This window comes from Cryptomeria japonica, chromosome 6 (assembly GCF_030272615.1).
Source record: "Cryptomeria japonica chromosome 6, Sugi_1.0, whole genome shotgun sequence".
NCBI lineage: Eukaryota > Viridiplantae > Streptophyta > Pinopsida > Cupressales > Cupressaceae > Cryptomeria > Cryptomeria japonica.
In genome coordinates this window covers 247,118,839-247,131,579 of record NC_081410.1, presented here as the reverse complement: position 1 = coordinate 247,131,579, position 12,741 = coordinate 247,118,839, and the positions used below count along the sequence as shown (strand labels likewise).

Below are 12,741 nucleotides of genomic sequence, written 5' to 3'. Positions count from 1 at the left end.
CAAATTCATTCTTCATATTATTAGAGAATTCTATGCACAATTTATCTTCTCCTCCAAAAATGATATCATCAACAAATACTTCAATAATCAGAATATCATCATCAGTGATCTTATAATATAAATTATTGATAGCACTACATTTAGTAAAACCAAGCTTCAAAATATATTTATCCAACCTTGCATACCAGGCTCTAGGAGCTTGTTTCAATCCATATAAAGCTTTCCTTAACCCGCAAACCATATCTTTATCATCTGTCAATGAAAATCCACCAGACTGATCAATGTATACCTCTTCCTCAAGTTCACCATTCAAAAATGCACATTTAACATCCATTTGATAGACCTTATAGTTCTTGTAAGCTGCATAGGAAAGAAATAGTCTAACAACTTCAATTCTAGCTACAGGTGCAAATGTATCACCATAATCAATTCCTTCCATTTGAGAATATCCTTTGTAAACCAATCTAGCCTTGTTTCTCACAACTTGACCATTCTCATTTAGTTTATTCCTAAAAACCCATTCAGTTCCAATAATATTCTTATTTTTAGGCCAGGAAACTAAATTCCAAGTCTCATTCTTCTTTATCTGATCTAATTCATCTTCCATAGCCTTTAACCAATGGTTATCTTTACAAACTTAAATAATAGATGCCACTTCAATTTGAGAAATAAGACATACCTCTTCATTTGTCAATCTTCTTCTTGTCATAACTCCCTTGTTCCTATCTCCAATGATTTGATCTTTAGAATGATTTAACCTTACATACCTTGGTGTCTTCTGAACTTTAGGTTCACTGCTCTGATCATCAGTCATAGTTGAATTTTCTGATTGTACTGGTGTAATTGTCTTAGTGTCTTGTACCAGTTGAGGCATGGCTCAGTTATGATCATTTCCACTGCTGATTCCCTGTCATATGATATAGATTAATTTTTGTACTGCTCATCCACTATCACATTAGCGCTCTCCACAATTTTATGAAATCTTTTGTTATAACATCTATATGCTTTTTTTTTTAATTGAATATCCAAGAAACATCCCTTCATCACATCTAGGATCAAACTTCCCAATTGAATAATCCCTTTTGATATAACATTTACTTCTAAAAATTCTAAAATATTTGACAGTAGGTGTATGTCCAAACCATAATTCATAAGAGGTCTTATCACTTTCACCTTTGATGTGAACTCTGTTGAATGTGTAGACTATTGTACTCACTACTTCTCTCTAGTAGATGTGAGGCAATTTGGCTTCCATCATCATAGTTCTTGCTACATCCAAAATGGTTCTATTCTTTCTTTCCACTACTCCATTCTGCTGAGGAGTTCAGGGTGTAGATAATTGTCTTCTAATTCCATTTGTCTCACAATAACTGTTAAATTCATGAGAAGTGAACTCACCACCTTGATCTGATCTTAGACATTTGATTTTCAATCTAGTTTTTGTTTCCACCTTTTCTTTAAAGATCTTGAATTTCTCAAAAGCTTCAGACTTCTCCCTTAGAAAAGTCACCCACATCATTCTAGAATAGTCATCAATTATTAGCATGACGTATCTATCACCTTGAAAGCTTCTAGTCCTTGTTGGACCATATAAGTCGGTATGAATCAAATAAAGCACATCATTATATTTATCAATTATGCTCTTAAAAGAAGTTCTAACTTGCTTTCCCGATTGACATTCCTTACATACTGGATTATGAGGCTTTATAATCTTAGGTATATCTCTAACTGCCTTTGTTGAACTGGTATTAACAATACAATCAAAATTAACATGACACAACCTCTTATGCCATAACCAACTCTCATCAATATGAGCAATCAGACATGTCTTATTACTAGTGTTCAAGTGAAAGATATTACCTCCACTCTGAGTACCGGTTACAATCTCCAAAGCAATTTTGTTAATGATTTTGCATTTTCTATCTTTACACTTGAGTTGGAATCCCTTGTCCACCAATTGACCAGCACTTAAAATATTATTCTTTAAACCTTCTACATAATAGACATTATCAGTATTATACTTGTCATCCAAAGAAATAATACCTCTACCTTTGATCATACATGCTTTGTCATCTCCAAATCTGACTTGACCATCATTGTATTCTTGCACGGATATAAATTTTCTTTTATCTCCAGTCATATGATGTGAGAATCCACTATCAATTACCCATTCATCCTTGTCTTCAACTTTTGTTGCCAGGGCCTTTTCTTCATTCTTGATAGCCGGTTCTGGTTCATCTTCTTTTAAAGCATAGAACACCCATTCCTTTCCATTACAGGATCCACTAGCAGAGTTTGTTGCCAGTTCATCCTCAAAGTCATCACTTACTCCTTCCTCATCCGCTATGTAGCATTGTTTTATTTTCTTGAATCTATATCTGTTCTGATTAGGCTTAAATTATTTCTTAACTCTTTCTTCAAATCTTGCATTCCTTTCAGGACATCTAGATGCAAAATGACCAATCTTATTACATGCAAAACATTTAAAAGGTGATTTTCCTTCATACTTACTTCATGTTGGTCCTTTAGGTACTCTTCTAGAAAATAAGACTTTGAGTTGCTCAAATTCTTCATCCTCTTTCCTCATATCTTCCAATTCTTTTGCATATAAGGCTTTCCAATCACTTTTGTTAGTAGATGATGATGCATGAAAAGTAGGTTCAATCTTTGTAGCTCCAGAAGATCCAAATTCTTCAAGCTCAAAAGCAGATAATTTCCCAATCAGAATGTCTCTGTTAACTGAAGTGTTTTCCATTATTCTCAATTCATTAATTGCAGTTGCCTTCATCTTGTAAGCCAGTGGAAGGGCTCTCAAGACTTTGGAAACTATTTCATCTTCACTCAGAGATCCTCCACAACATTGAATTCTCATAACAATCTCATTTACTCTTTCCATAAATGTAGCAATTCTTTCATTATATTACATCTTCAAGTTCTCATACCTTACTCGGTAACCATCAAGTTTAGAAATTTCAATAGTAGGATCACCTTCATTCAAAGTTTGAAATTTATCCCACATAACCTTTGTCAATTATTTATAAGTCAATCCCATGATTTATTGATCAGTGAGTGAACACAAGAGGGCTTCTCTAGCTCTACAATCATTTTCAATATTCTTGTCCAGGTCTGCAAGAGCAGGATTGCCAAATGCCGGATCATAAGGTGTATATCCTTTCTCAGTGATCTCCCAAATATCCTTCCCAAGACATCTAAGATGAGTCTCCATTCGGATTTCCATATCCCATAATTTGATCCAACAAGCTTAGGGATTTCTCTTTTGAAAATAGTTGTCGGTGGATTTGAAGTATTAGTTGCCATAGGATCTACTTCAAGCGGTTAAGCTTCTGCAAAAGAGGACCAAATCTCTTATACCAATTGTTAGGATAATTAGTGGACAACTAAGAGAGGGGGGGGGGGCTGAATTAGTTGTCAATAGATTATATTAATCAGACCACTTTATAACCTTTAACTAGAGCACATAAACATTGAATACCGGAATAGTAGAAATAGATACATGTATGCAATAAAACTTAAGAATGAAACAGAGAATTAACACAATGCAACCATACCACATATTACCATGATTTGTATGTGGAAAACCCAGTAAAGGGAAAAACCATGATGGGAAGCCTATCCATAGTCAGATGATACTTTTGCAGAAAGTATGTGATACAATAAGGGGCCTGCACATGCAGGAAGGCACACTACCTAGAGCATATTGCTCATTACAAAGGAGTATCACTAACTATAGAGAGGTTATAACCACCTCAAGATAATTGGACAACAATATAGAAGAATGAACTGCAGAGATAGCATCTACCATGCCTGATTACAGTCTTGGTTAAGCTCAATACTAGAGGCCTTTGACCTCTTACTTAAACCCCATTTGATCACCTATGATCAACCAAATCTCCTTCGCATATGATATTTCATTCCACGACCACGACACCCTATATACAATGAGATCTTACATCAATTTATACAAAACTAAGGCTTAAACCAATTAGGTTGGCCACCTAAAAGATATTACAATAAGATCATTACATACATCCATATTACAATGATATGCCATGTCGGCTTAAGACCAAAACAACATTAACCAATCCATAAAACATCTCGGTAACGTGTAGAGAACACGTTAACATGATACCGGTCCATAACCTAGATAGGCACTGGACCTAATTTGGGTCCACCATGCCAAAGTGATGTCTCCAATCAGTCAAGCCATGATCAAGGATCACCTTCTGCATCCTGAATTCCATCTAGAAGTCGCACCAACACCACTTGCATTCTGTCAAAGATTCTCAGTAAAAGCTCTGTCGGTAAAACCTTAAACCCTTATCGGTAACACAAGATCTTATACCGGTAACCAAAACCTGTCTGTCAGTAACCAACAATAACAACTAGTGTTGGCATCAATGACAAAACATCAATGCAACACATAATCAATTCCTCCATATTGCCAACATAAAGTGTCAACTCTTTATTTTTTACCATTAGAAATAGTCATACTACCATATCTACAATCTATAAATGTTGCTACAGTCACTGCCCAAGGTCTTCCTACTATGATTGGATATTCTGATCCTTTCTTCCTAGCTTTGAGTACCAGAAAGTCAATTGGGTAATCCCATGTATCAATTGTAATTGTAACATCTTCTAAAACACCCTTAGGTTTGGTAGTAGATTGATCTGCCAATTGAAGCACAATTGTTGTGGGTTGAATTTCTGGAATTCTTAGCATTTCTATAGTATCAACAGTGATAACATTTATAGCTACTCCTAAATCAATCAATACATTAGGTATCTCAACTACTCCTATGCTTAAAGTAATTACGAGACTCCCAGGGCCACAATATTTCTAAGGAAGCAATCTCCCTGATAATACATCATCAAACTTGGTTCCTACTTGGATTGTGGAAGAAAACTTCCTTTTTCTTCCAGGCATTTTTATACAGAGTGTCCTAATAAGTTGATTAATTTCTAGTATGTCCTTAATAGCTTGTAATAGAGGGATCTCTATATTGATCTTTTTAATTTCTTAGAGAAGTGAAGAATCTGTCTTGTCAATATGATCAAGTCGAGAGGGATCAAGAGCTAACTGTGTTATTTTAAAATGTTCTGGATAAGGTGGTTCACCTGTTACTTCCTTTGTTTTATTAGAACTCTGATCTTTTCCCCAAGCTTCCTCATTCTTCTCCCCCTCCTTTTCTAAAGTATCAAATTTTGAAGGAATATTATGATTTCTTGGTTGGATATCATTGACTCCTATTACATTCAAACTAGGAGGATTGGAATCGACATTAAATACTTGTTGAGGATGGTTATTATTAGGGTTTAGGACTGGTTGTGTTGGTATTTGAGGTTGATTCACTTGCTCAGTAGTAGTATTTGGTCCACTAATAAGAGTTGGGGGTTGCCCCTAAGGTCATTTTGGACCTTGATTCTGCCAAGGTTAAAATTGAGGTTGATTTTGCTACCATAGTGGTGGATTAGGTTGCCACTGTGGTTGATTTGGTTGCCACTATAGTTGGTTCCATTGAGGACTAACCCACTCTGGAGGTCCCCAAGATGTAGGAGGTGGTTGCATTGCATAAGGGGGAGTCCATTAATTAATATTTTGTCACTGTTTTGAATTCTAATTATTTCTAGGATCATATTGTCCCAAATAGGCATTGCATCCTGAATTCCAAGATCTTTGTCCAACATAATTAAGCTCTTCTTCTACCATGGGAGGTTTCTTCAAAAGATTCTTAATATTTGATAAGAGATTACAAGAGCTTGTTTCGTGATTCTTTTCACAAATCTCGTAAAGATCAATCTGATCAATGGGCATTCCCTTATAAGATATTTTCCCTTACATTTTGAACAATAAATGGCTAAGGGCTCAATGGCTTTTTTGTCTACCTGAATACTAAGATGAAGGAGTATATCAGTTTTTAAATTTTTTATTTCCTCTATTATGTTGGGACCTCCAAAAGTTGACAAAATTTTGAGGGCCCATGTTAAAATTTTGCTTATGACACTCAAGATCACCTCTGCAAAATCAGTCCAAGTAGCCTATTTTGAGGGTCAATATTTTGACATCCCTTGATTATCATGAGAAACCACTTTGGGATAATGATAAGTTCTTATAAGATATGACATATGACCATTTGTAGCCTCCTTGGTCAAAAGTGATGAGTTTTTGAAGCCCTTGTTTTGGGGTCCCAAGGTAAGTTTGTTGATTGCAATTGATAAACTTTTCTGAGTATCCATATTTGGAGAGTTGCATTTTTGTGCCAAATGAGTGTCATATCAAACCAATAATTTTTTATGATTTTTTACATCTTAATGAAGCCCCATGTCAATTTGTATAGCCCCATGAATCCATTTGAAAGTTTTCTAGGTCAAATATATTTGCAATTTATTTTGATTTGCAGGTTGAACTGTGTAATCTCTACTGAAGTAGCCCTGCATTTGAATTTTTATTTTGTGACCTAATGAATGACATGCAAAGGTGAATATTCCCCATGATTCTCTATATTTTTATCTACCACTTTGCCAATTTTCAGACCCCCAACACTTCATATGATATTTTTTTAGAGCCAATTCCAAATGAACTTTTCAAAGGATAAAAGTTAGCACTTCCATAAATTTTCAAAGAAGGCAAACTTGGGTCTGAATATTTTGCACATGTGATGGAATTGACCCAAACTCTTTTTCACACGTTCTCATGGTATCTAGATGTGCCATTTTTCCAAGTGATGGCCTCTGACACCAAAGTTTGCTATTTTTTTCAAATCAATGTTTGGATGGGTTTTATAATAGTTGGAAAAATGCACTTTCAGAATATGCCTGAGTAGGCAACTTCAGGGATTAAAAATTTTCATCTCATGCATCATCATGAGAAACCTTTTGGCATTTTGGATTCCTCCAATAACATTCTACAAGTTTGTCGGTTTCCAGGACTTGGGGAGGTGATTTGGTCAGTTTTTAAAGCTAGTTCTAAAGGTTACTCAGGTTGTTTTGGTTAGAATTCAGAACTAGCAAGCGCCAAGTTAAATCATCATCCACTCAAATTTTCAAGCCCATAATGCATCCAGTTGATGTTTCAGATCATCTTCAAAGGTCAGTTGTGTAGAAACAAAAACTTTTTAAGCCGGGTCCACCAGGGACCCAGCTAGAGTTGTGACCCAGTGAGACAGATTAATGTTTATTTGAAGAGATATTCAATATTTAAATAATTATTAGTTTAAATAATAATGTGGTTATCCTTGAATAATCAATGATGAAAATGAAGCATTAAAATAATTTAAATGTTGGGAGCCATATGCCAAAATGTTAGGACCTGGTTAGGGTTTTGGGCAAATAGGGTCAATTCAAGTTCATTGAAAGAAAATGTGTGCTATTTAAATCAAAATTGATTTAAATAATGTTATTATATTTCAAAATCTATTTGGATAAAAATAAGATCATTTGAATTAGTCCCTTGGTTTGAAAGGCTTGGTCTTGAAAAGGGAGAAAATGGATTAATTAAATCATTCTAAATGATTTAACAAGGAAGAAGGTGAGTATGTCCAAATTTCAAATGCCAACACGTGGTGGGACCCATGAAAACATAATGAAGAAATAAAAAATTAAATACTTTGTTGAAGTCCTATTATTTCCCATCCTGCAAGGCATAATAGTGCAAAAGGATAAAAGCCACGAGGGACAGTGGAGGAGGGAAATATTCTTCCCTCCACCCTGCACTACAAACCAAGGCAACCAAGATGAGGAGCAGGCCTGTGGGGAAGAACAAAGCCTTCCCCGCAACCCCATGAGAAAATTAAGGCCTCGAAAAAGAATGCAGGGGCACAAGATACCTAAAGGTTAGGGTAAGATGAATATGGGGGCACGAGAAAAATTAGGATTTTTGGCTTCTAACCTCAACGCTTTCATTTTCTTATCGATTCAATCTATTTTCTTGGCTAAGGAACCCATGATATGCACAGCAAAAAGAGTATAGAGGAAACATTTTAAATCTTGCTTCGGATTCTCCTCACAAACCTACTCCAACTGAGGTCACTTGGATCGAGGTTTTCAGGAAGTCCATTCCTTCTTCCAAGAAACGTGCAGATCTCAATGAATATGTTCCAGATGTTAATATCAGATCAGCCAAGTTTGTAGAGAGATATGGTCAAATTCTTGATAAATTAGAAGTAGATCCTAAAAGACATGGAGGACCTCCATATTTTTTACTTCTACATAGACTGAAAGAGCAATGTTTATGAGAGTTTGAATTCAGATATACATTTAAAAAAGTGAAGGATGAAGAGAACACAAAAGCTTTGACCCTCTTTTAAAAAGTAGTGCAAGTTATGGATGATATTGAAAATGGAGGAAAATTCTTAGAAAACGTGATAACAGGTATATTTGCGGGCAATATATTTCATTTGGGAGCTGCATAGCTTGCAGAAGTGTTTGCAAAGGATGGAATTTCTTTCTTGGTCAATTGTGAAAAAATATTATGTTGACCATGGGTAATTGATGACTTGGAGGCATTCAAGTTAATTTGGATGAGAAAATCTTGGAGGAAGGCTATCATATTTGAAGATAATTCTGGTGTAGATTTTGTGTTAGGGATTTTTACCTTTTGCATGAAAGTTGCTTCAATGAGGTACATGGATGATTCTAGCAGCCAATGATTTACCATCCATTAATGATATTACTTATATTGAATTGGTGAAAATTATCTCAATGGTGAAAGAGATTGAAGATAGGAAGGAGTACATTTTGGGCATTGGTGAAAATAATATCATTGTTATGAACTCCAGGGGTGATTTACTGGTGATTGACCTTTCATATGTATCACCCAAGCTTGCATACAATGCAAAATGAATACAAAATGGATTGGCATGTTTTTATAATATGCACCAGGGGATGTGATGATAGAGACAAATGTTACCAGGGAAAATAGGTGAAAATTCATGGGTTAAAATAAAAGATATATTGAGTCACAGAATAGGTCAAATGCAGATAAAGATTTCTCTTATTATAAATGTTGTGTTGGTGAGTAGTGGGAATGATTATTTTTACTAATAAGATGAAAAAAATTTAGCAAGGTAAATATTTAATCGCAACAGCATATTCCGGTAAGAGAGATCAAGAATGTAGTAACAAGATAGTTGTATTCACCTAGGTAAATATTTGTTGATGATTGAGGAAAAATTATTTGCCTAGAGGTGATTATTTTAATTCAAGGGCAAATTGCATCAAGGAAGAATTTTCAATAAATCTAGAAATTACTTACACAAAAAGGGGATTATTTTTATTTGATTTGTGATTATTTTGAGTTTGTGGGAATGTGGTGATCACACTAGAAGTGGGTTTTCACTACAAAGTATGCTGAAAATGATAGAACGGTTGCAGCCGCCAAAAGGAAATTTGTTTATTTGGTCATAGAGAAAATATGGGCTGCAAACAGAGACAAAAAGAATGATGCAAAAAGAAAATTTAGACAAAGACAAATAGAATGATACAGAAAATTGCAAATGTGTGTTGATAAGACAAAAAATTCAGTTACAAGCATGGGAGAAGATATGTGTGAAGATGTTGGAGTTTTTCTAATATTGTCAACTGTCACGAGCAGATGAAAGATTGGTGTAGGGCATTGTAAGAATTTTGCTCCAATATTGTCAATAAGTGTTCTAAGTTGATTTTTATCATTTTAGGGATGTAATAGGGTCCATTTGGATCACCTTGGTTGCGTTTGTGTCATGTAGGGTCCATTTGTTAAGTTTTGTCGATTTTGTCAACATATTGCAAAAGTTGTAATGTTGCATTGTGTGCATTTTTTTGTTTGTTTGGAAGACCAACGGTCAAGAATTCAAAAATCAGTTATGGACCATTGGTTTCCACTTTTTTGTTTGTTTGTTACACTTATATATTTTCCTCTCAGACACAAGGCAAAGGTTTTTGTTGCAAAATTTGATAGAAGAGCCATAAAACTACTTTATTTTATGTGTTTCACTAGTTTTTCCTCTGTTGCAGTATTTGTTCCGTATTGGTACGGAAGGATAAGGACTTGAGACAAGATGAAATTGAAATTATATTGAATCACCTTTCATTTGGAACTGATTTTTTGAAGTTTCATTGAGTTTTATGCATCTTATAAGCAAATTTCTAAAAAACTGCCCTGAAACCCTTGTTTTCAGGGTTTGAAGCGAAGAAATGTGAATATATCACCATTCCACTATTGAATTTTTTTCAAAGTTGGTGGAATGGGTTGTCTAGGGGTGATACAAATGGTTTTTTAAGGATTTGTGCAAGAGATAAAGTTTGAGGCCCTTCTGAGCAAGCCCTAGCCTAACATCTTCATGTGTTGGGCTTAGAAGTGTAGATAGAAGCAAGATTTTGTTGGAGAGAAATTGGTGAGTGAAAGTGGAGGCCAAAATCCACTTATTGGGATCCTATGTGATGTTTTTAAGCCTAAGGAGTGGTAATTTGAAGTTTGGTAATTGAATTCCTATTACTTGCTTTGGAAAAGTGGCCTAATAAGGCCTAAAAAGCCACTTTACCAGCCAAAAATAGAGGTACTTGTTCCAAAACAACCCCTACAGAAAATTGGATATGTTGTAAAATAGATAAAAGGGTATCCATAAATGTTATTATTTTGTCTTGAAATTGTTTGTACAGAAAGTTGTGGTAGAAAAACCCTCTAAGTAGGGCTATAAGGAGTCTAGCCTAGTTGCGAAGCAACTCACTTCAAAGCAAGTTATGGGGCCCAAACCAAGGGATGGTGAGTTTTTTTATGATTCCCTTATTTACTTTAGATTCCTACATTTGAAGTATTGAATCATTTTGAGGTCTATCCTAAAGTTGTGTCAAATTTGCCATTGTGTTGGGTCCAGTTAATGGATAGGTGAGTTGAGAGAAAGATTCCCATTTTGAATTTTTGTGAGCCCTCCTAGGTGAATAAATTGTGTTGGTTTTTTACTTGATTTACTTCTCTACATAAAGTGGTATCAGAGTATAGGTTTTGATTGGGAAGGAAGAAGAGAAATTGAAGTTGAGGAGACAAGATTGTCACAACGCCTCTTAAGAACAATCCAATGGCCAGAGAGATTAGAGAACTAAAAGAATAGATGCTCCATAAGGAGAGGCTCTATAAGGAGTCTCAAGAAGAATCCCTAGCTATAATATAAGCCCTAGAGAAGAATAAAAGGAGAGGTGACATGGTCAGTGGTGACAAAAGTGAACAAGAGGATGAGGGGGAAAGTGTAAACCCTCAAGGTGCAAGAGTCCAAGAGAAAGAAGGAGGAGTGGACCTTGAAGAGGAAATAGTGGTTATAATGCTCAAATTTATTAATGGGGATGGCATCAAGGTGAACATGGAGCTAGCCATGTATGGTGGAAAGATGGATAGTGAAGAAGTGTTGAGTTGGATTGATGCCTTTGACAATTATTTTGAATATGAGGAGGTAGCCGATGACAAGAAGATAAAGCTTGCAAAAACCAAACTGAAAGGCTCTACCCTAATATGGTGGAAATATGTGAAAGAGGAGAGGGGGAAGAAAGGTAATGAAAAAATTAGTTCATGGGATAGAATGGTGGCCAAGGTGAAAGGCCAATTCCTACCAATAGATTATGTTATTCAAACCTTTAGGAAGGTACAAAATCTAAAGCAAAAGGAGTTAGATGTCATGGAATAGACTAAGGAATTCCAAAAGTTGAGTATAAGAGTAGGACATAATAAAGATGAAGTAGAAAAGGTTTCAAGGTACCTAAATGGCCTGAGGTACAACATACAAGATGAAATCAGCTTGAATACACCTAGGATAGTTAAAGAGTGTTTTCAAATGGGTATGAGGGCAAAAGAGAGGATAAGGAGAAGACAAGAGCAATAAGGAAGAGGAAAAGGAAATAATTTTAGAGGAAGAGGAAACTTTGGTGCAAAGGGGGTGGTCACAAAGACAACAAGGTGAATCAAGTAGCTAGCAAGAGCAAAGTGATGAGTCAAGTGGCAAGGGTAACTTTAGGGGTAGGAGGCCTAATGGTAGAGAAAGGTTTGGTGGACAAGGGAGAGGTTCCAATTCTTTCTTTGGAAGGTGTTATAATTACATAATTAGTTTGGACACCCTACATGGAAGTGCCTAGACAAACAAGGTACAAGTTCTCATGGTGGTGAAAGGAGAACCCAAATTATGCATGAGGAGGATAATGAGATTGTGATCTCACCTTCTCTACATGCTGCCCCTAAGGTAGGAGAGTCCTTGGAAAGGTATGTAAAGTTGTTGTATAGTTTGGTTCTACTGATAATTTAGTGTCTTTTGAGATGGTAGAAAATCTCAAATTGAAGAGGAACCCTCTTCCAACACCCTACAAAGTTACATGGCTTAATGAGGGTCAACAAGTCTTGGTGAATGAGAAGGTTTGGGTTGAATTCAATATTGGTGCATACAAGGATAAAATATTGTGTGACATCATCTCTATGAATGTATGCCACCTAATCTTAGGAAGGCCTTGGCAATTTTATAGACAGGCCAAGCATGATGGGAAGAAGAATACATACATGATAGAAAAGGATGAAGTGTCATACACTCTTACACCCCTACAAGAAGATGATAAGGTAGTCCATGAAGGACTGAATGTGATGGTGGTCAAGGAGGAGTTTTTGAAGGGTTTGAGTGAAGAAGACATTGGTTATGCCATTATTGGGAAGCCTACATCAGTTATGACAACAACAGATAAAGAAGAGATACCCAAGGAAGTGCAAAC

General features: G+C 35.6%; 1 pseudogene; it reads left to right on the top strand.

Moving 5' to 3' along the window:
• The window catches only part of LOC131079744 (damage-control phosphatase At2g17340-like), an 82,199-nt pseudogene extending 73,337 nt beyond the window's left edge, over positions 1-8,862 (top strand).
• Positions 8,863-12,741: the final 3,879 nt, after the last annotated feature.